Genomic DNA, 25,534 nt, shown 5'->3' with positions numbered 1-25,534 from the left:
AGATATACTCACCCAGAAGGCGGAGTCCAAAGACCAATCATTGTAACAGGTTACCCCCAACACACCCAAGAGAAAAGCAGACTCAGAACATTAAGTAGAAGCAAAACAGGTAGGTGATTGCTACTTTATTAGACTGTTGTAGCTGAGAAAATCATGTCATGAAAAACAACCCCCTAGATAAGTTGTGGGGATACTTATGAGTATGTATGAAGAGCAGTCTGTAAGCAGGGAGTTTTGTGTGGCTATAATTCTCTGTCACTATGGAGGAAGGTTCTGGAAGACTCATCTGCTGTACTGTAAAATATGTTTCATTGGATTTTCATATCTGACTCTCCCTTTCTTTACAGCTTCTTGCTGAGGGATCATATAATTAAAAAACTATCATTTTAGCAAATGTACGCTTTTAAATGTAGGCACATTTTCAAATCATATTCCATTTCTTCCTTGGTCTTTCAGCCGCCTCACCTTTATACTTAAGTTACCAAACTCTTTAATGGTGGGAGCTTCAATACAGCTTCTAAATTTACAGAGAGGATTAGTTCATACAAATCACTGCCCCAGGGCATGTATGGAGGGTTTTTATTTGAATGGTCAGTGCCCTTCCCAAGATGAAAGTTCATAATAACCTTCAGAAAAAGGAACGAGAACCTGTTATTTAGCAGATGAGGACTTTATGGTGAGCTGGGGCTTATTAAATTCAAAAGGCAAGCAGGCTGACCTCAGGGAAGACTGCCATATATCCATATCTACCAGTTCTATCAGAGGAAATAAAAGGAGTTAGAACACAAACTCTTTAAGTACCTGCCTAGTTAACAATCTCCTTGAACAGTCCTTACATTACCAAAATGTGGAAAACTTCACCATGGCTTTGCTAATGGCTTTGTCGACAATCTTCAACTGAACTCCTCTTTCCAAATAGGGACTGGAACACAAATGAATGAGTGGTTGAGTAGAAAATTAAGTTTCTTAAAACTTAAATAGATTCAATCTCTGATGGACTATTCTAACGGGACTTTGCACAGGTAATATCCTGGTCTTAGGTGTCTGCCATCTTCTCATGTAGAAAATCTTGGGCTGCCTTTGACAGTTGTAATTAAACATGACTATTGTTTACTGATTCATCTAGCTACTTAGAAGTCACAAACATTCATTTCTGGCTACTTCATGTTCTATATAGCAGTGGATCTTGCATGTTTTATGAACATGGCATATAGACACTTGTTCAATGAATGCATGATCTGCAATTGAGGAGACAAGCTCTTCTAGAACCAGAAAACAGCAATTCCTTGCAAGACAAATTATTCCTAAGAGGAATTTTCACGTCACTTTTCACATATAGACATTAAAATAAGCTTCTTCCCTTGGGAATCATTTAAAAGAGAAAGCGAATTTGAAATATTTTGAGGTTTTCTTATAGCTAATCGATGTATCATAGGAAAACAAATAGTGCTTCCTAGACTAGCAATCACAAAATATGTAGGTAGCATTTATGTAATGAACTCATTATACATCTGTTTTTAAAAGGATGAAAGCAGTTCCTATCACAGAAATCTCAGAAATAATGAGTAGATTTCAAAGTATTTCCCGTACTGTCTTGCTTTGGGATTTTAGCACACTCTCTTGCTTTCATTCAAGTAATCAGAACATAAAGAAATTAGATTGCAGCCCATTAACCCCAGGAGAACATTGGACTGGATGCTACCTTTACCATCAAAACCTTTGATTAAGAAAAGTAACTGAACAGGGCAGTGTGACACAATGTGTAAGCCACTGGTGTTGGTGGCGTTGCCAATGCGCCTTCTCTGGGTCATGTTGGAGGCCTTTGTGACATGAGCAGCAATTGCTGTGGGGTAATTATATGTAGTTATATAAAATGGACGAACGCCAGCCAAGCAAATTGCACAAAAGGACTGGTTGTGTTCCTTGTTAAATGTTTTGTCAAGCTGACCATGCCCTTTATTTATCTCTAACACAACATGCTTATTCTGCCCCATCTACTGTATTCACCCTGCAAATTTATGAGGCTCTATTAATCTTCTGCCCTGCTGACTATCTCTGTTGTAAAGTGTCAGCAGACTTTTGTACCTTGCTAATGTACAAAGGGCTTCCTATGAGTAATATCAGCATTTTGCCTTTTAATTGCACATATAATTTTTAGGTCTTACAGCTAATAAGGGAATTGAGACCACAGTTCATCACTGTCTCGAATGGTACTCCAGGGGTGTGGGGACTGTGGAAGCTGAGAGAAGAATATAGCTGTTCTGGTTCCAAGCAATAGTTTCTCTCATTATAATGGTACCATCTCTACTACAGTGTTAAGGATCTGTCACTTTTCCCATTATACACCCCACTTTTCTGGGGCTTTACAACTCCATAGTAAAACTGTACTTTTTTTTAGAAAACTGTTCATGCTGGATCTTAGCTCATGCGTATTTTTATAATCTTTCATATCAATTGCAAAAGAAATTAACTGTGTGATTTGTAGAATCCAAGAAACCAATATTATCTATTGGACAAACTCCTGAACATCTAAAGCTTTCGAATGAGTGTGCTTTTGCTATGCCTTCCACTGACCTTTATCTAGTGAATATATATATTTTTTGATACAGACTTAGCTTTAAGTATTTTCAAAGAAAACAGTGTTTAAAAAATGGGGGATTCATGTTTTCAATGATGTGGGCATTTTGCTTTTGCATTAATAGCCTTTCACAAACATTTTTACTGTGCCTGAAAAATGTACATTATTGATGAGTATACTTCTTACTGTGCAAAAGCCATTAGGAAAGAAATGAAAGATCTGTGGCAAGAATTTGATGCATAGAGAAGGCTTTGGTGGATAGTGTTTTCAGTTAGCAGTTAGGGAGAGCCCATAATCATCCTGCCCAGCTAGGACTCTCTCATTTGCATTTTTTATAGGTATCTCTGTGAATTACAGCACACCTATCTTGGCACCTGGCAAACAGATACTTGTGAAATGTGTTCACATTAAAATATTGACAATGACATAGCTCTGTAAACTGTTTATCAACATTGGAAATAAGATTATGCATTTTCAGACACATCTGGTTCAGTGTCACATTAGGTTGGTGCAAAAATAATTGTGGCTTTTGCTGTTACTTTTGCACCAAACTAATATGACACTGAAGACAAATTCCTGAGTTTATCATACATCTGATTTAATTAGAACAGAAAATCAGACATTCAGATTTGAAAAGAAGCAATTTAGGGGAGATGGGAAGTCTGCGTTTTTACCTTGACTGTTTATGATTCTGAGCATTTTCCTGGTCTCAACTGCTTTAGCTGTGATTCACGGAGCTGGAGTGTAAGTTAATGTCTGACTTTCTGTGGCTTTGATTCTGGGTAGAAAGGAAAAAATGACAGAAGTGGACTGGCTGATCTGATCTCATCAGGCAGGGAAGGTTCCAGTCAAGCTGAATGCTGTGTGTGGCAACTTGAGCCTTCTGTTTCCTTTTCCCCTGTGTGGAATCTATATTTCCTCCACATGTGACTATTAACCCATGGGGTTAACCCACCTCATTGCTGGATGGAGGCCTCTTCTCTTCATTGATGTGACTCTTGAGGTCCTCAGCGTGTTATTTTTCTCATTTCTGGGAGTTCAGGAATTTTAGGCTATTTTTGGCTGAATTCCTAGGCAATATGTCAGAGCAGAAGAAAGTCGCGTAGTAATCCTAGGTGTACCTTGAAAGGCACTAAGCTAAGAGGAGATAACAGAGGCTCCCCATGGTTGATAGAGAAAAGTCTAAAGCTCTTAGATTGCTAAAATAAAATTCAGAGAAAGAGACTAACTTAATCGAGTGATTATTGTGTGACATACACTCTTCTTTCATTCTCCCTTTAACTTGCATTAATAGATATTATCTTCAGGTTACAAATGATAAAGTTAGGAATGAAATAAACAAATTTTCCTAGGTACAGGGATCAGATCCAGGCCTCCTGAATCCTGAATCATCTTTTCTTGTGTCATGGAGTTAAAAAAATAAAAATAAAAACCCAATAAAAGAGATTGGGACATACATAGCCTAGGAGTTATCCTTAGAGTCATGATTTAAAACATACTAGTCCTGTAGTCATTCTGCATCCACACTTCTGTCTTGTTATTTTTTTAGTATATCACATTATTCCATTTCTAGTGTCTCTGTATCTTTTACCACGAAGATGCTGCTGCTACTGGAGCTGATTCCCACACCAAGAGTGTCCCTCTAAGGGCTTTGGTTTCACTGTCATAAGCTTTTTGTCTTAGGATGTTGTTTACCATGATTTCTAATGACTTCACCTAAATTTTAGTAAAAACAATAACTATTGATAACTATATCACAGTAACAATGTAACTGAGTCTTGTTACTCAGGCAAACAGAGTTTACACGTGTTATTTTCTTAAATGAAAATGAGTTTGATCAAAGAGCAAGAATTGCATAGCCACAAAGATCCTTGGAATTATAGCTTAAATGAAGAACGTATTTTCAGAGATTTGTTTTTTTTTGGAAATGCTTTTTTTTCCCTCTTATTTATTTTTATTATACTTTAAGTTCTAGGGTACATGTGCACAACATGCACGTTTGTTACATATGTATACATGTGCCATGTTGATTTGCTGCACCCATTAACTCGTCATTTACATTAGGTATATCTCCTAATGCTATCCATTTCCCAGTCCCCCACCCCACGACAGGCCCCGGTGTGTGATGTTCCCCACCCTGTGTCCAAGTGTTCTCATTGTTCAGTTTCCACTATGAGTGAGAATATGCAGTGTTTGGTTTTTTGTCCTTGTGGTAGTTTGCTGAGAATTATGGTTTCCAGCTGCATCCATGTCCCTACAAAGGACACAAACTCATCCTTTTTATGGCTGCACAGTATTCCATGGTATATATGTGCCACATTTTCTTAATCCAGTCTATCATTGATGGACATTTGGGATGGTTCCAAGTCTTTGCTATTGTGAAGAGTGCAGCAACAAACATACGTGTGCATGTCTTTATAGCAGCATGATTTATAATCCTTTGTGTATATAACCAGTAATGGGATGACTGGGTCAAATGGTATTTCTAGTTCTAGATCTTTGAGGAATCGCCACACTGTCTTCCACAATGGTTTAACTAGTTTACAGTCCCACCAACAGTGTACAAGTGTTCCTATTTCTCCACATCCTCTCCAGCACCTGTTGTTTCATGACTTTTTAATGATCACCATTCTAACTGGTGTGAGATGATAGCTCATTGAGGTTTTGATTTGCATTTCTCTGATGGTCAGTGATGAGCATTTTTTCTGTGTCTGTTGGCTGCATAAATGTCTTCTTTTGAGAAATGTCTGTTCATATCCTTTGCCTACTTTTTGATAGGGTTGTTTGATTTTTTTCTTGTAAATTTGTTTGAGTTCTTTGCAGATTCTGGATATCAGCCCTTTGTCGGGTAGATTGCAAAAATTTTCTCCCATTCTGTAGGTTGCCTGTTCATCTGATGGTAGTTTCTTTTGCTGTGCAGAAGCTCTTTAGTTTAATTAGATCCCATTTGTCAATTTTGGCTTTTGTTGCCATTGCTTTTGGTGTTTTAGTCATGAGGTCCTTGACCATGCCTATATCCTGAATGGTATTGCCTAGGTTTTCTTCTTGGGTTTTTTATGGTTTTAGGTCTAACATTTAAGTCTTTAATCCATTCTTGAATTAATTTTTGTATAAGATATAAGGGAGGGATCCAGTTTCAGCTTTCCATGTATGGCTAGCCAGTTTTCTCAGCACCATTTATTAAACAGGGAATCCTTTCCCCATTGCTTGTTTTTGTCAGGTTTGTCAAAGATCAGATGGTTGTAGATCTGTGGTATTATTTCTGAGGGCTCTGTTCTGTTCCATCGGTCTGTATCTCTGTTTTAGTACCATGCTGTTTTAGTTATCGTAGGCTTGTAGTATAGTTTGAAGTCAGGTATCATGATGCCTCCAGCTTTGTTCTTTTGGCTTAGGATTGTCTTGACAATGCAGGCTCTTTTTTGGTTCCATATGAACTTTAAAGTAGTTTTATTCCAATTCTGTGAAGAAAGTCATTGGTAGCTTGATGGGGATGGCATTGAATCTATAAATTATTTTGGGCAGTATGGCCATTTTCACGATATTGATTCTTCCTATCCATGAGCATGGAATGTTCTTCCATTTGTTTGTGTTCTCTTTAAGTTCGTTGAGCAGTGATTTGTAGTTCTCCTTGAAGAGGTCTTTCACATCTCTTATAAGTTGGATTTCTAGGTATTTTATTCTCTTTGAAGCAATTGTGAATGGGAGTTCATTCATGATTTGGCTCTTTGTTTGTCTATTATTGGTGTATAAGAATGCTTGTGATTTTTGCACATTGATTTTGTATCCTGAGGCTTTGCTGAAGTTGCTTATCAGCTTAAGGAGATTTTGGGCTGGGGTTTTCTAAATACACAACCATGTCATCTTCAAACAGGGACAATTTGACTTCCTCTTTTCCTAATTGAATACCCTTTATTTATTTCTCCTCCCTGATTGCCCTGGCCAGAACTTCCAACACTATGTTGAATAAGAGAGGTAAGAGAGGGCATCCCTGTCTTGTGCCAGTTTTGAAAGGGAATGCTTCCAGTTTTTGCCCATTCAGGATGATATTGGCTGTGAGTTTGTCATAAATAGATCCTATTATTTTGAGATATGTCCCATCAATACCTAGTTTATTGAGAGTTTTTAGCATGAAGGGCTGTTGAATTTTGTTGAAGGCCTTTTCTGCATCTATTGAGATACTCATGTGGTTTTTGTCTTTGGTTCTGTTTATATGCTGGATTAAGTTTATTGATTTGCATATGTTGAACCAGCCTTGCATCCCAGGAATGAAGCCCACTTGATCATGGTGGATAAGCTTTTTGATGTGCTGCTGGATTTGGTTTGCCAGTATTTTATTGATGATTTTTGCATCGATGTTCATCAGGGATATTAGTCTAAAATTCTCTTTTTTGTTGTGTCTCTGCCAGGCTTTGGTATCAGGATGATGCTGGCCTCATAAAATGAGTTAGGAAGAATTCTCTCTTTTTCTATTGATTGGAATAGTTTCAGAAGGAATGGTACCAGCTCCTCTTTGTACCTCTGGTAGAATTCGCCTGTGAATCTCTCTGGTCCTGGACTTTTTTTTGGTTGGTAGGCTATTAATTATTGCCTCAATTTCAAAGCCTGTTATTGGTCTATTCAGGGATTCATCTTCTTCCTGGTTTAGTCTTGGGAGGGTGTATGTGTCCAGGAATTTATCCATTTCTTCTAGATTTTCTAGTTTATTTGCACAGAGGTGTTTAAAGTATTCTCTGATGGTAGTTTGTATTTCTGTGGGGTCGGTGGTGATATCCCCTTTATCATTTTTTATTGCGTCTATTTGATTCTTCCCTCTTTTCTTTATTAGTCTTGCTAGCGTTCTGTCAATTTTGCTGATCTTTTCAAAAAACCAGCTCCTGGATTCCTTGATAATTTTGAAGGGTTTTTTGTGTCTCTATCTCCTTCAGTTCTGATCTTAGTTATTTCTTGCCTTCTGTTACCTTATGGATGTGGTTGCTCTTGCTTCTCTAGTTCTTTTAATTGTGATGTTAGGGTGTCAATTTTAGATCTTTCCAGCTTCCTCTTGTGGGCATTTAGTGCTATAAATTTTCCTCTACACACTGCTTTAAATGTGTCCCCTAGATTCTGCTATGTTGTGTCTTTGGTCTCATTGGTTTCAAAGATACAGCTTTATTTCTGCCTTCATTTCATTATGTACCCAGTAGTCATTCAGGAGCAGGTTGTTCAGTTTCCATGTAGTTGAGCGGTTTTGAGTGAGTTTCTTAATCCTAAGTTCTAGTTTGATTGCACTGTGGTCTGAGAGACAGTTTGTTATAATTTGTGTTCTTTTACATTTGCTGAGGAGTGCTTTGCTTCCAACTATGTGGTCAATTTTGGAAGAAGTGTGATGTGGTGCTGAGAAGAATATATATTCTGTTGATTTGTAGTGGAGAGTTCTGTAGATGTCTATTTGGTCTGCTTGGTCCAGAGATGAGTTCACATCTTGGATATCCTTGTTAACTTTCTGTCTCTTTGATCTGTCTAATGTTGACAGTGGGGTGTTAAAGTCTCCCATTATTATTGTGTGGGAGTTTAAGTCTCTTTGTAGGTCTCTAAGGACTTGCTTTATGAATCTGGGTGCTCCTGTATTGGGTGCATATATATTTAGAACAGTTAGCTCTTCTTGTTGAATTGATCCCTTTACCATTATGTAATGGCCTTCTTTGTCTCTTTTGATCTTTGTTGGTTTAAAGTCTGTTTTGTCAGAGACTAGGATTGCAACCCCTGCTTTTTTTTGTTTTCCATTTGCTTGGTAGATCTTCCTCCATCTCTTTATTTTGAGCCTCTGTGTGCCTCTGCACATGAGACGGGTCTCCTGAATACAGCACACTGATGGATCTTGACTTTTTATCCAATTTGCCAGTCTGTGTCTTTTAATTGGAGTATTTAGCCCATTTACATTTAAGGTTAATATTGTTATGTGTGAATTTGATCCTGTCATTATGATATTAGCTGGTTATTTTGCTTGTTAGTTGATGCAGTTTCTTCCTAGCATCGATGGTCTTTACAATTTGGCATGTTTTTGCAGTGGCTGGTACCGGTTGTTCCTTTCCATGTTTAGTGTTTCCTTCAGGAGCTCCTGTTGGGAAGGCCTGGTGGTGACATAAATCTCTCAGCATTCGCTTGTCTGTAAAGGATTTTATTTCTCCTTCACTTATGAAGCTTAGTTTGGCTGGATATGAAATTCTGGGTTGAAAATTCTTTTCTTTAAGAATGTTGAATATTGGCCCCCACTCTCTTCTGGCTTGGAGAGTTTCTGCCAAGAGATCCACTGTTTGTCTGATGGGTTTCCCTTTGTGGGAAACCCAACCTTTCTCTCTGGCTGCCCTTAACATTTTTTCCTTCATTTCAACTTTGGTGAATCTAACAATTATGTGCCTTAGAGTTGCTCTTCTTGAGGAGTATCTTTGTGGTGTTCTCTGTATTTCCTGAATTTTAATGTTTGTCTGCCTTACTAGGTTGGAGAAGTTCTCCTGGATAATATCCTGAAGAGTGTTTTCCAGCTTGGTTCCATTCTCCTCCCCTCCCCCAGCCTTGCTGCCACATTATAGTTCAACCTCGGACTGCTGTGCTAGCAGTCAGTGAGGCTCTGTGAGCGTGGGACCCTCCGAGCCAGGCGCAGGATATAATCTCCTGGTGTGCCGTTTGCTAAGACCACTGGAAAAGTGCAGTATTAGAGTGAGAGTGTCCCAATTTTCCAGGTACCGTCTGTCATGGCTTCCCTTGGCTATGAGAGGGAATTTCCTGACCCCTTGCACTTCCTAGGTGAGGCAATGCCCCGTCCTACTTTGGCTCACACTCCATGGGCTGCACCCACTGTTCAACAAGCCCCAGTGAGATGAACCCGATACCTCAGTTGGAAATGCAGAAATCACCTGTCTTCTGTGTCACTCATGCTGGGAGCTGTACACTGGAGTTGTTCCTATTTGGCCATCTTGGAGCTTTCCTCCAGAGTATACTTTTAACAGCTTAAAATCTGTGCTTATTCTAGAATAATTCTTTCTTGATGTCAGTCTCATCATCAGTGAAATTATACTATCCTAGTAATACTGATGAAAAACTCATACGATGACATAGCTCCATAAACTGTTTGTCAACATTGGAAATAAGATTGTGCATTTCCAGACACATTAGCTTCTGGAATCCTTGCTTTACATAGAGTTCTCATGGGACTACCACAAGCAGCAGGAATCTATTCTGTATAAGAATTATAGATTTTGAATCTGAAAAAGTGGGCATCTTCCCAGAAATGCACCTTTCAAGATGGAGAAGTAAGTTCTTGTTGATGTTTTTTTCTCCATGATATTTAGCAGAAAACCAATAATATCAAAGTGGTGACTACTTTGATTTATTTCCTCTGTCACTGAGGCCAGTGACCACCTTAAAATATTTTTCAGAAAAGGTGTTAGTGTGGTAATTTTAACTGGTACGTGTATTGACTTATTACAATAACTATTTCCAATTGTCAATTTATATTTAGATTCTGTGACTGTGTTTGTGTCTTAAAGACAGTGAGGGCTGTGGAATCAGAAAACCCAGTTTTGGATCCTGTCTCCATCACCTATTGGCTGTGTAATTTATGCTAACTTACCCAACCTCTGCCTACCTCAGTTTCCCCATCTATGAAATAGGGATCTAATTGAACTATCTTAGATTGTAAGAATTAGATTAGGAAAATATTTTAAAAATTCAAGGTACCTAGTGTTAAATGTTCATTTTAAAACTATTCCAAAGTCTTCTCAGTTACTGCCACTTCCATCTATTTCTCTTAAGCCTACTGCATAGAGAAATAATTTCTTACCTTTTTTTAATTTAGAAAGCATATTTGTATAGTTAAGTATCCAAAAATAAAAATTCCTATTGTGCCTTTCAAATATATCTTTACATGTAATGGTGCTAATTACAATAACAGCATAATAAGTCTATGGTAGAAACCAGATGGTATTATAATGGTATTATAAAATCGTAACTGAGAGATGTGTATTCTGTTGGAACTGATAAAAAGCGATTTAGCCAGTGAAATAGGCAGACTCTAAGGTAACCCCCAATGACCACTGCCTTCTGGTATTCAAGCCCTTGTGAAATCCCTTCCCTATGAGTATGGGTGCAGTGATTTGTTAGTTTCCACAACAGAAGTGATGGGACGTTGCTTCTGAGCTTAGGAGATGAAAGGACTGTGGCTTCTGCCTTGCTTAATTACTATCAGTCTTTCAGATCATTTACTCAGAGGGAAGTCAGCTGCTATGTCATGAGGCAGCCTCATGGAGGGTTCACATGTCAAGAGACCAAGACCTACCAAAAAAAATACATGAGTAATCTTGGAAGTGGATCCTCCCCACTAGTCAAATCTTTTTATGGAACAGCAGCTTAGGCTATCAACTCAACTGACCTCTGGAGCAACGTAGAGGCAGAGGCACCCAGGTAACCTGCACCTAGATTTCTGGCTCATGGAACTGTAAAATGACAAATGTTATTTTCAGCTGCTAAAATTGGGGATAATTATTTATATATAAATAGATAACTAATATCAGTACAACTAAATCAAAAAAGCTAGCTTTCCCGTATTACCAGGAGATAAATCAGGGTTTGGCAAACCATTCCTTGTGGGCCAAATCTACCCCATATCCTCTTTAGTACAGCTTTCAAACTAAGAATTATTTTCACAGTTTTAAAAGGTTGTAAAAAACAAAATGAAACAAAACAAAAATATGTAACAGAGACTATGTTTGGACAGCAAAACCTAAAATATTTACAATCTGGCCTTTTGTAGGAAAGTTTGCTGACCCTGAGAGAAACCATTGCACTTCCCAGAGGACAGTCAACCCTTCCAAAGTCATTGGAAGGAACTGCAGCCTGTAGCATACAGTTGTTCAATGCTCCAGATGGTTAACTCTTAAATGAACCATCTTCTGCAGTCTGTGCCAAATGTTTTGTGTATTTCTGTGCACAGGAGTAAAATAATAATTATCAACCATCTCTAATTATATAAAGTTATCCAGATAAAGAATGCTTAAAGAGAGAGAGAGAACCAAAGCATCTTATGTGGCAATGCATATACTGAATTTTATTTTCAAGTGTACATTTCAAATTAATGTTCTTAGAAGTCTAGGATTTGGATAAACTGCATATGTCACGGAACCTGAGTAACTGATACATACCAATTTTATCTCCTAGAGGCCAGGAATACTCAAAGACTTAGGTCCTTAGGACAATCAGTCATCATGCCTATAGCTGTAGTTGGAGAAAAACAAGCTCTAGACTAGTTCTACTCAAAGTGTGATCGATGGACAGGTGCTCATCTATGAAATGTTTCCAGCCAATCTGTGATAAGACAATGATTAAAACTTAGAGAAAGCATTAAGAAATGAGTATAGCAACTGACAAACTCATCATGTCTTAAATATAATTATTTTAAAAATTGAAGCTTGACTTCTGTATATCTTTAGGATTTTTACTTCATTTTCCCAGTAATCATTTTTGTTATATTTCACAAAAGTATCAATCCACAAGGAATTGGAATTTTTTAAAAGTGATCTGTCATCACAGAGAGCTTGAGAATACTTTAGGAGGCTAATAAAAAGCCTGAATATCTTGAGGTTAAATATTAATGCTTTTATGACAAGGTCTGTTTTTATCAATGCTACCAATATTTTGGTCAATCGTAGCAATGAGCCAAAGCCCATAAACTGAAAGAAATACATGCAGGCTGACCAAGGATCTGTCAGAGGCACTTAGAATAATCACATGAGTCCCCAAAAAGTTAGGATGTCTGCCTCTCCTTTCCAGATGCCCTTTTCTTTTGCTCAATATTTAAGCATGATATGCTAAAGGCAGGCATTGCATTCTCTACTTCCATTAAACAGAAAAGCTCTAAGAATTAAAAGGATTACAATAGATAAGAGAATGGAGCTTTTGAAAATTTGCAACAGAGAGCATAAGGATGACAAACCCTTCACACCACTTTTGGGCCCTAACTCCACAGTGGACATTGCTATCAATCAACACTTTCTCTCCTGCCAAGCCACGTGCAGCTACAGAAATCTTCTCATCAGAGCACTGCAGGAAGCCACCACCAATCAATCAGAGTGAGCATAGCAACTGGACACTCATTTTCATCTCTAATGTAATGAGAAGAACACGGGTGTCACAAGAATTAGACTTTAACTTGATTCTGACAGCCAGCCATTTAGGCCTCTCTTGTCACCTCTCTATATCTGCGTGAGTCATCTGTAACACAGGGGGTTGGACAAGATCAGAGAATCTCACATTAAAATTCAGTGTAGCCTTTAAAAAATACTGACCCTGAACTCAACTTTAAACTTTTTTTTTCAGGCTGTCTAGTGGCACCGTAACCATTAGCAATTTTTAAAGATGCCTCTGTGATTCTTACGCACAGCCAGACTTCAGAACCATTGGATTAGAAGATCTCAATGACTAATCCCAACTCTCATATTCCGAGATGCTGCAATTACTTGAAGCAAGGATATTGTTGGTCACATAGACTTAGAGTCTAACCAATTAAATTGGATTGGTTAGGACCTGCAGAGCCAATTTCATCTCTTGGGTAGTTTATAACCAGAAAGAATAAGAGGCATAGGGATTTTGAATTATGAGGCAATAATTCTGTTTTAGGTGTATGTGATCACAACCACTCAACCTTTTCTCTTGTGGTTTTTATAACCCTTTATGATGCCTTGCAAAAATTATTATAGCCCCATAAATCATTTTTGCCTATTACAGATATGCCATAATTTATAATATTAACTATTATTAATAATATGGATTATAATTATTCAAGTTTTTTATTTGAGGATATCAATCCATCTTAAAGATTTTAGTGAACTAATCTTAATATCTCTATAAAAAGGGCATATGCCCACAATCATCCCATTTCACAGGTGAAGAAAATAAGTCTTATGCATATGTGTGTACACACACAGACAGACTTAACATTTGATCCAAAATCTATAGGTTTTATTGTCATAAGCATTCAGAGGTTTAAATATCCTTTCCAAAAGATTACATAAACAGTAATCTTACTTTACTTACTCATCTATATCTGCTATTTTCCAGACACTGAAGATACAGAGATGAGAAAATGCTCTAGGATGGGGTTGAAAGAGAGACACATTAATAAATACTCACAATAAAGGGTTGCACAAGAGCTGAACAAAATACTTCTGTGGTACCACAGCAGCATTGGGAAGAGATGGGCTCACCCCAACACTGGGACAAAGCACAGAGAAAATGGCTTGAAAGCTGGGTTTTCAAGGGCAGCTTGACTCCAGCAGATGTGCAAAGTGTGAGCTAAGCAGAGGCACTGTTTTGAAACACAGAAGCATAATGATCATGTCTGCTACATGGGAGCAGGCGTGGGAGCAGATGATACTGGAAAAGGTTGGGAAAAAATTCTGTGTTTTCTTAGACATTCTAAGGATTACGATATTTTTCTTACAGGCAATCCGTATTAATGGCTTGCACTTATATGTACATCTTCCTTTTAGTATGAAGGTCCTTTGTAAATAAATGTTATTGTTTTAATGCCACCCGTTTTAGCTATATAGTTTGAAACTTTGTGAAAATAGTAAAAAAAAAAAAAAAAAATGTGCCATGGATTTCTGGATTTCTCTGTTTTCATAAGGGAGATAAGGGAGGATCTGAGAGTATTTCCCTCACCACTTGCCAATTTTGTAGTTATGAGAAATGAGGGAGCCTATTTAGAAACTGTAGAATTTTAAAATTGAAAAAGACCTTAAAAGTCAAATCTGAAAGCTTTAGAATCACCCTCCACTAGACGAATTGTCTGATTTTATGTGTTGTCCGGTGGCATTGTGTAGCATTCATACAGTGTGTTCTGTGGGACACTAGACTCTTAAAGTGCTCCATTTAAAAAGGGAAGGTTCATAGTTAAGGAAGTTTAGGAAGACCTACATGCTACAACTCTGTCTTAAAGAGTTAAATGTATTAGACTCTTAACGACTATGAAAAACCCTGTAAGAAACAATCCTGTTAAAGTTTGTTTAAACTGGTATTTACCAAATTTTTAATTTTTTTTTTTGAAACTGACAAATAAAATTATATTTATTTATTGTGTTCATGTTGCTCTGAAATAGGTACACATCGTGGAATAACTAAGTTGAGCTCATTAACATACACATTATCTCACATATGTATTTTTTTTTTTCTTGTTGACAGATTCTCACTCTGGAGTGCAATGGCACAATCTGGGCTCACTGGAACCTCTGCCTCCTGGGTTCAAGCATTTCTCCTGCCTCAGCCTCCCAAGTAACTGGGATTGCAGGTGCCCACCACCATGCCCAGCTAACTTTATGTATTTTAGTAGAGATGGGGTTTCACCACGATGGCCAGGCTGATTTTGCACTCCTGACCTCAAGTGATCCGCCTGCCTGGACCTCCCAAAATGCTAGGATTACAGGCGTGAGCCACCGCATCCACCACACATATGTAATTTTTTTTTTTTTTTGGAGTGGGGAGCCTTAAACTCCTTAGCAATTTTCAACAATACATTGTTATTAACTATAATCACCATGTTGTACAATAGATACCTTGAACTTATTTCTCCTAATTGTAATTTCGTATCCTTTGTGTCATATCTCCCCAAATTCCCCTCCCCCTAACCACCACATTCTCTGGTAACCACCATTCCACTCTCAGCTTCTATAAGATCAACTTTTTTAGATTTCCATACAAGTAAGGATTTGTGGTATTTGTCTTTCTGTGCCTGGGTTATTTCACTTAACATAATGTCCTCAAGTTTCATCTACGTTGTTGCAAATGGCAAAATTTTCTTCCTTTTAAGACTGAAGAGTATTCCATTGTGTACATATACCACATTTTCTTTATCCATTCATCTCTTCATGACACTTAAGTTGATTCCATATCTTAATTATTGTAAGAAGTGGTGGAATAAATATGGGAATGTAGATACCTCTTCAACATACTGATTTCATTTCCTTTGCATATATACACAGAAGTGGGGTTGCTGGATTATATGGTATTTCTATTTTTAATTTTTTGAGAAACCACCATACCATTTTTCATAATTGCTGTACTAATTTATACTCTCACCAGCAATGTATAAGCGTCTTTTTTCCACATTCTTTTTCACACTTGTAATATTGCATCTTTTTGATAATAGACATTTTAACAGGTGTGAGGTGATATTATATTGTGATTTTAATTTGCATTTCTCTGATGATTAGTGATTTTGAATGTTTTTAGTATACATGTTGGCTGCATGTCTTTGGGGAAATATCTATTCAGAGCTTTGCTCATTTTACAACTGGGTTGTTTTCTTACTATTGAATTGTTTGAGTTTGTTATATATTTTAGATATTAACACCTTATCAGATGTTTGATTTTTAAATATTTTATATTTTATCTCATTCCATTAGTTGTCTCATTATTCTGTTGATTGTTTCCTTGCATATGCAAAAAGCTTTTAAGTTGAATGTAATTTGTCTATTTTCACTTTCATGGCCTGTGCTTTTGGGGTCATTTCTAAAATATCATTACCCAAACCAAAGTCATGGAGATTTTCCCGTTTTCTTCTAACAGTTTGAAATGTTTAGGACTTACGTTTAAGTCTTTACTTCATTTGGAGTTGATCTTGTACATAGCAAGATGAAGATATAATTTCATTTTTCTGCATGTGGCTATTTCATTATCTCAACAACATTTATTGAAGAGATTATCCTTTCCTCACTGTGTGTTCTTGGCACCTTGATAGAAAATCAACTGACCATAAATTATAGGCTTATTTCTAGGCACCATGTTTCACTCTATTGGCCTATGTGTCTGTTTTTATGCCAGAATCCGGCTGTTTTGATTACCATAACTTTGTAGTACGTTTTGAAATCATGTAGTGTGAGACCTCCAGCTCTGTTCTTTTTGCTCAATATTCCTTTTGCTATTTGAAATCTTTTTGGTTCCATAGGAATTTTAGCTTTTTTTCTATTTCTGTAAAAAATGGCATTAAATTTTTGATAGATATTGCATTGGATCTGTAAATTGCTTTGGCTAATATGGACATTTTAACAGTATTCATTCTTCTATTTCATGACCATGGAATATCTTTCTATTTATTTGTGTTTTCCTCAATTTCTTTCATCAATGTTATATAGTTTTCAGTGTATAGGTCTTTTGCCTTTTTGGTTAAATGTATTTCCATCTTATTACTTTTTGTAGATATTGTAAATGGAATTGTTTTGATTGCCTTTTTGAATAGCTCATTGTTACTCTATAGAAACACTACTGATTTTTGTATGTTAATATTATATCCTGCAACTGTACTGAATTTTGTTAGTTCTAACAGCTTTTTGCAAGTTTTTAAAGGTTTTCTATATAAGATCATGTCATCTGCAAACATGTCTCAAGACATCCAAATTGTAAAAGAGTAAATCAAATTGTTACTGTTAAGATAAATTTATTTTGCTCTGGGTAGGACTTCCAGTATTATGTTGAATAGAAACTGGCAAGCATGTGCATCCTTGACTTGTTTCTGATCTTACAAAATATGATTTAAACTTTTCACCATTGAATATGATGTTAACTGTGAGTGTGTCATATATGATATTTAATGTGTTGAGGTGCATTCTTTCTGTATATAATTTCTTAAGAGTCTTTAATCACAAGATGATATGAATTTTGTTAACAACTTTCTCTCTGTCTATTGAGATGATTATATGATTTTGTCTTTTATTATATTCATATGGTATGTTACATTTACAGATTTGTGTACATTGAACCATCCTTGTATCTCTGGGATAAACTCCACTTCATTATGGTGTATGATTCATTCAATGTGCTGTTGAATTTGGTTTGCTAATATTTTTGAGGATATTTACATCTATGATCATCAGGAATATTGGCCTATAATCTTATTTTCTTGTAGTGTCCTTGTATGGCTTTGATATCAGGGTAAAGCTGGCCTTGAAAAATGTGTTTGAAAGTATTTTGTCTTCATTTTTTGAAAGCATTTTAAAAAGATGGTATTAGGTATTCTTTAAATGCTTGGTAGAATTTGTCCATGAAGCCATCAAGCCCTGGGCCCTCCTTTGGTGGGGGATGTTTTATTACTGATTCAATCCTCTTACTTGGTATTGGTTTGTTCAGATTTTCTACTTCATGATTCAGTCTTGGTAGGTTGAACATGTGTAGGAATTTGTCCATTATTCTAGGTTATCTAATTGGTTGGCATATGTTCACAATAGTTTCTTAGTGATCCTTTGTAATTCTGTTGTGTCAGTTGTAATGTCTCCTTTTTATTTATAATTTTATTTATTTGAACCTTCTCTTTTTTTTCTTATTCTAGCTCAAGGCTTGTTCATTTTATCTTTCTAAAAAAATTCTTAATTTTGCTGATTCTTTCTGTTGTTTTCTAGTCTCTATTTCACGTATTTGGGTTTTGATCTTTACTATTTCTTAACCTCTTTTAACTTTGGGTTTAGTTTATTGTTTTTCTTTTTCCTTGAGGTGTAACATTAGGTTGTTTATTGGGGATCTTTCTTCTTTTCTGATGGAGGCTATAAACTTCCATCTTAGAAATGCTTTTGCTGAATCCCGTAAGTTTTGGTATGTTGTGTTTCCATCTTCCTTCGTATCAATATATTTTAAAATTTCTCTTTCCATTTCTTCATTAACCCTTGGTTGTTCAAGAGCAAGTCATTTAAATTCCATGTATTTGTGAATATTCTAAAGTTCCTAGAAATTAGAATTTTATACTATTGTGGTCAATAAAGACATTTGATAGGATTTCAGTCTTCTTAAATTTAAGACTTGTTTTATGGCCTAATACATCATCTATCTCAGAGAATGTTCCATGTGCAGCAGAGGAAAATGTGTATTCTGCAGCTGTTGGATAGAATATTCTGTATATGGATGTTAGGTCCATTTGGTCTCCAATATATGTTGATATTTCCTAATTAATTTTCTGTTGAAGTAATCTGTCTTTTGCTGAAAATGAGGTACTAAAGCCCCCTACTATTACTGTATTGCCATCTACCTCTTTCTTCAGATCTATTAATATTTACTTTATATATGTGTGTGTATAAATATTTACAATGGTTATATCCACTTCCTTAATTTACCCCTCTTTCATTATATAATGACCTTCTTTGTCTCTTTTCTCAGTTTTGACTTAATGTTCATTTTATCTGACTTAAGTGTACCTATTTCTGCTCCCCATTAGTTTCCATTCACATAGTTTCCATTCACATCCATGTCTTTTATATCTCTTCACTTTTAATCTATGTGTATCCTTAAATGTGAAGTGAGTCTCTTATAGGCACTGTACAGTGTCTTGTCTTTTATGCATGTAGACATTCTATGTCTTGATTAGATAATTTAATTCATTTAAATTCAAGGTAGGCATTGATATATAAAAACCTACTGCTACTGTTTTATGTTTGTTTTGCAGATCTTTTATTTTCTCTTTACTCTTTTGTTGTCTTTGTGATTAGGTGACTTTGTCTAGTGGTATGCTTTGATTTCTTACTTTTTATGTTTTGCATATCTGCAATAGGTTTTTTCTTTGTGGTTACCATGAGGATTATTTTTTAAATCTTATTGTTATTACAGGCTAAGTTGATAACAACTTAACTTTGATTGCATAAAAAAAAACCTCTACAATATTCTCCACCTCCCTCATGCATTTAAAATTTTTGATGTTGTAATTTACATGTTCTTATGTTGTATATGCCACAACAAATTATTATAACTATTATTTTTAATAGTTCTGTGTTTTCATCTTTATACTAAAGATATAAGTGATTTAAACATCATCACAATTACAGTATTAAAGTATTCTGAATTTGACTGTGTATGTACTTTTATCAGTAAGTTTTATACTTTGAGATGTTTTTGTGTTACTTTTTAGCATCCTTTTTTTTCAGGCTGATGAACTTCTTTTAGCATTTCTTGTAAACAGTTCTGGTGGGAGTGAACTACCTCAGCTTTTGTTTCTCTGGGAAACTCTTTCTCTCTCCTTTATTTCTGAACCACACCTTTTTCAGATACAATATTCTTACTTGGCAGTTTTGTTTAGTATTTTTTTTTCAGCGCTTTGAATGTATCATCCTGTTCTCTTCTGGCCTGTAATACCTCTGCTAAGAAATTAACTTCTGTGTGTACCAGAACTTCCTTATAGGTTATTCACTTCTTTTATCTTGATGCTTTCAGGATCCTCTTTCTTTCCTTGAGTTTGACAGCTTTATTTTATTATGTCTTGATGTAATCTTGTTTGGATTCAATCTGGTTAGAGAATTTTGACATTTCTGTACCTAGATATTTATATCTTTCTCCAAATTTGGAAAGTACTGCTAATATTTCTTTAAATAAACATTTTAATTCTTTATCTTTCTCTTCTCCTTCACAAACTCCTATAACCCAAACAATTGCTCATAAATCTCATAAGCTTACTTCATTCCTTTTCATTCTTTTTTCTTCTCTGACTTTATATTTTCCAATAACCTGTCTTCAGAATCATAGATTCTTTCTCCTGCTTGATCAATTTTGCTATTAATGCTCACTATTGCATTTTTTATTTTGTTCATTGTATTTTCCAACTCCAGAATTACTATTTTATAAAATAACTTAAATGTCTCTGTTAATTTTTAATATTGGTACTTTATTGTTTTCCTGATCTTATTGAGGCATTTTAAGTATTTATTGAAGTTGTCCTATGTTACTTAAAAAATTATTTTGAATTTTTTGTCAGGCAGTTCATCCATCTTTATTTCCTGTAGGTCAGCTACTAAGAGATTATTGTTTGGTGTGTTCTTTGGTTATGTTATGTCTTCCTGGTGTTTTGTGTTTTCATTACCTTACATGGATGACTGCACATTCAAAAAGTAAGGACTTATTCCAGTCTTTGCAGACTGACTTTGGGTGGAAAAGCTGCTCCAGGCAGCCTGCCTAGAGATTCTAGGCAGACCACTGGGCATAATCTGAAGGTAAGCTTGCTGCTGGAGTCCTCAGATAGGCTAGTGTGGTGCCTGGGTCAGCAGGTAGGCAACCTGATGCCTGGGTCTACTTGGTTGGGCATAAAGCCTAGATCCATGGGGGCTGATCTTGCACTAGAATAGACCCTGGTGCCTGAGTCCGTGGAGGCTGGTTCAGTATTGGAGTAGGCCTGGAGCTTGAGTCTGTGGGGATGGGTTTGGGTTATGGGCCCACAGTTGCTGGCCTAGAACTTAAGTCTTCATGGGTAGTCTTGGAGCCTCAGTCTGTGTGTCTAGCCTGCTACTGGGGTCTACTGGGGTGAGCTTGGGCCCTGGATCTGCTGGTACAGCCCTAGACCCTGGGTTATCTGAAGCTTGAGACCACAGAGACCAGCCTGGCACTTGGGGTTTTCTCAGTGCTGTAGTTGGTAGGAAGCCTGGGTCCACAGGAGACAGTCTGGAGCCTATGATTGCAGGTGTTGGTTTAGTGCATTAGACTCTGGTACTGGCCTGGAGCCTATGTCCACTAGTGTTTGCCTGGAGTCTGGGCATGCAGGTGTTGGCCTAGAGGATAGGCCCATGAGGGCTGTCCTAGGTCTTAGGGCCTTGGGAATAGCCACTTACCTAGGTATACAGGGGCTGTCCTGGAGCCTTGGTCCATGGGGGTTGGTCAAATGCTGGAATCTACTGGGGCAACCTGAACCCTGGGTCTGTTGGAGTGAGGAGCTACAGGAGCTGGCCTGGAAGCTGGGTCTGAGGGTGCCAGTCTGATGACTAGGACTGCAAGGGTTGGTCTGGCGCTGAGGTTGGCCTGAGGCCTGGGGCCATGGGATCCACTTCACTGTTAGGGGTGGTTTGGACTCTGGGGTTGTTGAAGTCAGGTTGGCAGTGGGGCAGCCTGGAGACCAAGTTCATTGGAAAATCCTAGAGCCTGGTGGGGGATGTAGCCTGGTTCTAGTGCTGGCCTGGAAACCTAGTCCTTGGGTAGGGACCTAAAGTCTGAGGCCATGGGGTCAGATCAGTGCTAGATTTTACTGAAGAGGGCCTAGTTTTGGAGTCTGAGGCAAAGTCTTCTCACTTCCTTCTTCCTCTCCTAGGCAGTATCTTTCTCCATGCTGTGCTGTCCAGGGTTGAAGAATGGGCAATGTGCCTAATGTCCATCCTACTCTCCTCAATGCGTCTTTTCTTTCTGTGCTACATTCAGACACTATTGTCCTTCACCAGGTTTCCTTAGCACTTGGGAAGATATTTCCATGTGTGGATAGTTGTTTGCATTAATGTTTCTTCAGGGGACAAGCATTGGAGAGTTCTATTTCTCCATTTTGCTGATGTTCCCACTCCCTGAACCTATTTTGTAATAGAAGTTTTCAGAACTCCAATTAACAATCAACCTTTTCCTCTCGTATTTGCCACCTAGTGTAATTAACTTTAAATTGCTCTTCATACTCTTGAACTTTACAGCTTCTTCACAGTTTCATTTATTTTTATTTTTTGACCTGAGACATCTTAATTTCTAGTAAGCTAGAACAGAAATAAGGCTACTACTCCTTTCACCCTGTTCTTTGGCAGTGTACCCAGCTTATATTCACAAGCAGACTCACAGATTACCATCTCAGGAATACAGAGGATTCTCTCTTCAGGTGTTTGCTTAATATCCTTTTTTCTTGGACCTCTTTTCCTGGCCACTCTTTTCTTCTAGACTCAAGTGCTCCAGAAGAGTTGCTCCTCTTACCTAGTTGTCAGCTTCCTATGGTGGGCAGTGAGCAAATGTCAACCACTATGTCTTAAATACTCAGCATCTAACATAATCCTTTACCCACAATTCAAATGGTCCTTAAAAGTACTGAATAAGCCTTTTTGCATGAAAGCCAATTTGGAGAATTTAAAAATACCTTCAGGCTGCACTATTTAAAATTTTAAACAAATTTTTATTACACAAAGGCTGTCACATAATTGGATATTTCTCTACTTTGTACACAATTCTTCTTACTCTCCACAGAAAGGATGCTTCTTAACTTCTCATCTGGTGATGGCAAGCACTAAAATCCCGATTTTAATAGAACGGCAGTAAAAACGTCTCAGTGATTTAGGTTGAAAGCACTATATTGGTTCATGGCTCTTGTACCCAATATCAAGAATGTACAAATGTTTTTTCATTCAAAAATACAAAATAAATTATCTGTAGGCATGGGCAATGACAGCAGTAAATTATTGTATGTTGTCAACTGAAACCAGTAACTGATGATTATGGTGATTTTCTTAAATTTCAGCCAGCCTTCTCTTCAGTCATTTTCTTCACCTGACTTCTAACGTTATTGTTGAAGAATGCTGTTTTCAGCTTCTTGTCACAGTTCAAAAACAAAGGTAAAGCACTATTCTAGGAATTAGAACAAACCATCTCCCATTCTACCTATTGCACTCATTCCAGGATTCTCTTTTTTAGGAATTTCTATGACTACAACTTCTGCTGTAGGTAATGGAGAAGTCACCCCAGCAGCATGCAGTAAAGCAGTTCTCACGACGTTTGTGGGGTCAGTGACTCCTTTTTCTACCGTATTCACAGAATCTCCAATCAGCCTCATAACCAACTTCAGAGGATCTCACATAATTTTTTCAACTATCAAAGATCCTTCAACACTTGCATTCTTAACATTGGTCACTGAAGGAATTTTGAATGTTCTTTTAATAATTTCTATAACATTTAAAACATCTTCATTAGCTGGAGTTAATGAGTCCAAGGCTGGAATGCACTGAAGCAGAACAATGCCATCTTTAATGGCAGCTCTTGTAGCATTAAGGACGTCATTAACTCTTTCTTTTCTTTCACCTGAACATCACTTGTCTCACCAACCATCAACATGGCTATTCCATCTGATAGTTTTGCCAGACATTCATTCAGTTTTTTCTTTTCATATTCACTAGTTGTGATATCTAACTACTCAATGATTTCTTGAATACATTTTTCAATTTAAGCCTTGTCATCTTTTCCCTTTAATAACATAACATCATCTTTGACCACAATGACCTCTCTGAATTTTCCTGAGTCATGAGGCTGAACATCTTCAAGATTTAGGGTTAACCCCTCTTCTCCAAACACTGCAATACCAGTAGCAATAGCCACATCTTTAAGCTAGTTCTATTGTCACCAAAACCTGAAATTTTGACTACTACAACCTGAAGACCAACTTTTAGCCGATTCAAGATGAGCATACTTAGAGTTTCTTCATCAGCATCTTCAGCAATTGTGACCAAAGGCTTAAGGTGAGCACTGGCAATTTCAAGAGCAGGTACAATGGACTGGACACCAGAAATGTTCTTTTCATTCAGTAGAACATAGGCATCCTGGAATTCACATTTCTGACCTTTTGATATATTAATAAGTATGGAAAAATGTAGCCTCAATCAAACTTCATGCCTTCAATAATTTCTAATTCATCATTCAATGTTTTTCCACCTTTCACTGTGAGCACAACCTTTCTTCCCACCTTTTTCATTGCACCTGAAATGATGCTGCCAATTTTTTTTGTCTCTCTTTGCAGAAATTATACCAACCTGAGCAATTTCTTCAGGGGTTGTCACAGGTTTAGACTGCTTCCTAAGTTCAGCAATTACAGTATCAACATCTAACCTCACACACTTCCAGTTTCCACTGGAATTTGCACCTTTGCTAACCTTCTCAAAGCCTTCTTTGCAATAGAGCATGCCAGTATGGTAGCAGTGGTGATACCATCTCCAGCTTCTTTATTTGTATTATTGGCAACATTTTAACAAGTTTAGCTCCAATATTTTTATATTTATCCTTTAAGTCAATTGACTTTGCAACAGTCACACCATCTTTTTTTTACTTTGGAACTTCCTCAGCTTTCTTCAATAATCACTGTTCTTCCCTTTGGCCCTATTGTAATGGCTAGAGAATTGGCTAAAAGGCTTACACCTTGAAGCTTTAAGGTTTGGGCATCTGCACCAAATTTTACATCTTTGGCATCAGCCTGAGGAAGATGAGCCTTCAGTACCCTGGACACCAGTCTTATTTGGCAAAAAAAAAAAAAAAAAAAAGAAAAGAAAAAAAAAATTGTGGGTAGTTGAAGCATTTCTGCAGGGCTGCAGCAGGGCGTATGTATGCACAGTGAGACAGGTCATTGGTGGGGAGGGAAGGAAAGAGTGTAGGGCCCATTTTTTTAAAATTCAAAGTGAAAATAGCTTCATCACATCCCATAGAATTATTTATAAATTTTGCTATAATTAAGAGTACTGCTTTATTAAGCAAAATAATGTTAATAAACAAATGGTGCTGCTTTTGAAGCCACAAAAATGTTGCTGTCTGATCCTATTTGAGATGCAGTAACTTATACCACATCTCTACTTATTCATATCTTATATTTTTAAAGTTCTTTACAACTCAGCAAGTGAGTTCATAAACATTTTCTAACTTCAATCTCAAAACTTTTCTTCAAATACATATCATTATACCCACTTCGCAGTTAGGGAAAGTCACAGCTCAAAGAAATGCAAAAAAATTGCCCAAAGTGACTCTGTTATACTTGAACTTGAATGAGTTCAGTGTACTTACTGTTATGTGAGAACTCCAGAACAATATGAGTTATTGTTTAGTGAGAACTTCAAGTGAAGTCCGTTTCTAGGTCTCAGATGAGAAACATTAAATCCCAAACAGCTTCCAATCCAAAACAGACTCTGATTATAGCAACACCTCCACATTCAAATTGCAAAGGCTAGGTGTACAACCTGAAGAGCTCCAATGTCCCAAAATTTCTCAGAAAAGCTGGGTGCTCTCTGCTGGTCCTAGAGTCCCCAGGAGCTACTGGTTCAAGGCCCCATCCTGCTTTTGATCTGATCTGGGCCTGGAAGTGGTACTTTCTCCCATAGTTGACCTCTACGTTGGTCATCACAGGGCTGAAAATAAGAAATTCTAAAGCACTTTCACTCTTTTACAGGGTCTAAGGTGTTTCTCTATGCCTAG

General features: G+C 37.1%; 1 pseudogene; it reads right to left on the bottom strand.

Moving 5' to 3' along the window:
* Positions 1–591: 591 nt before the first annotated feature.
* LOC104659338 lies at positions 592–24,647 on the bottom strand (annotated as a pseudogene).
* Between the last annotated feature and the right edge of the window lie 887 nt (positions 24,648–25,534).

This window comes from Rhinopithecus roxellana, chromosome 18, assembly GCF_007565055.1.
Source record: "Rhinopithecus roxellana isolate Shanxi Qingling chromosome 18, ASM756505v1, whole genome shotgun sequence".
NCBI lineage: Eukaryota > Metazoa > Chordata > Mammalia > Primates > Cercopithecidae > Rhinopithecus > Rhinopithecus roxellana.
Note: the sequence above shows the minus strand (reverse complement) of the source record. Positions and strands in the feature narration are given on the sequence as shown.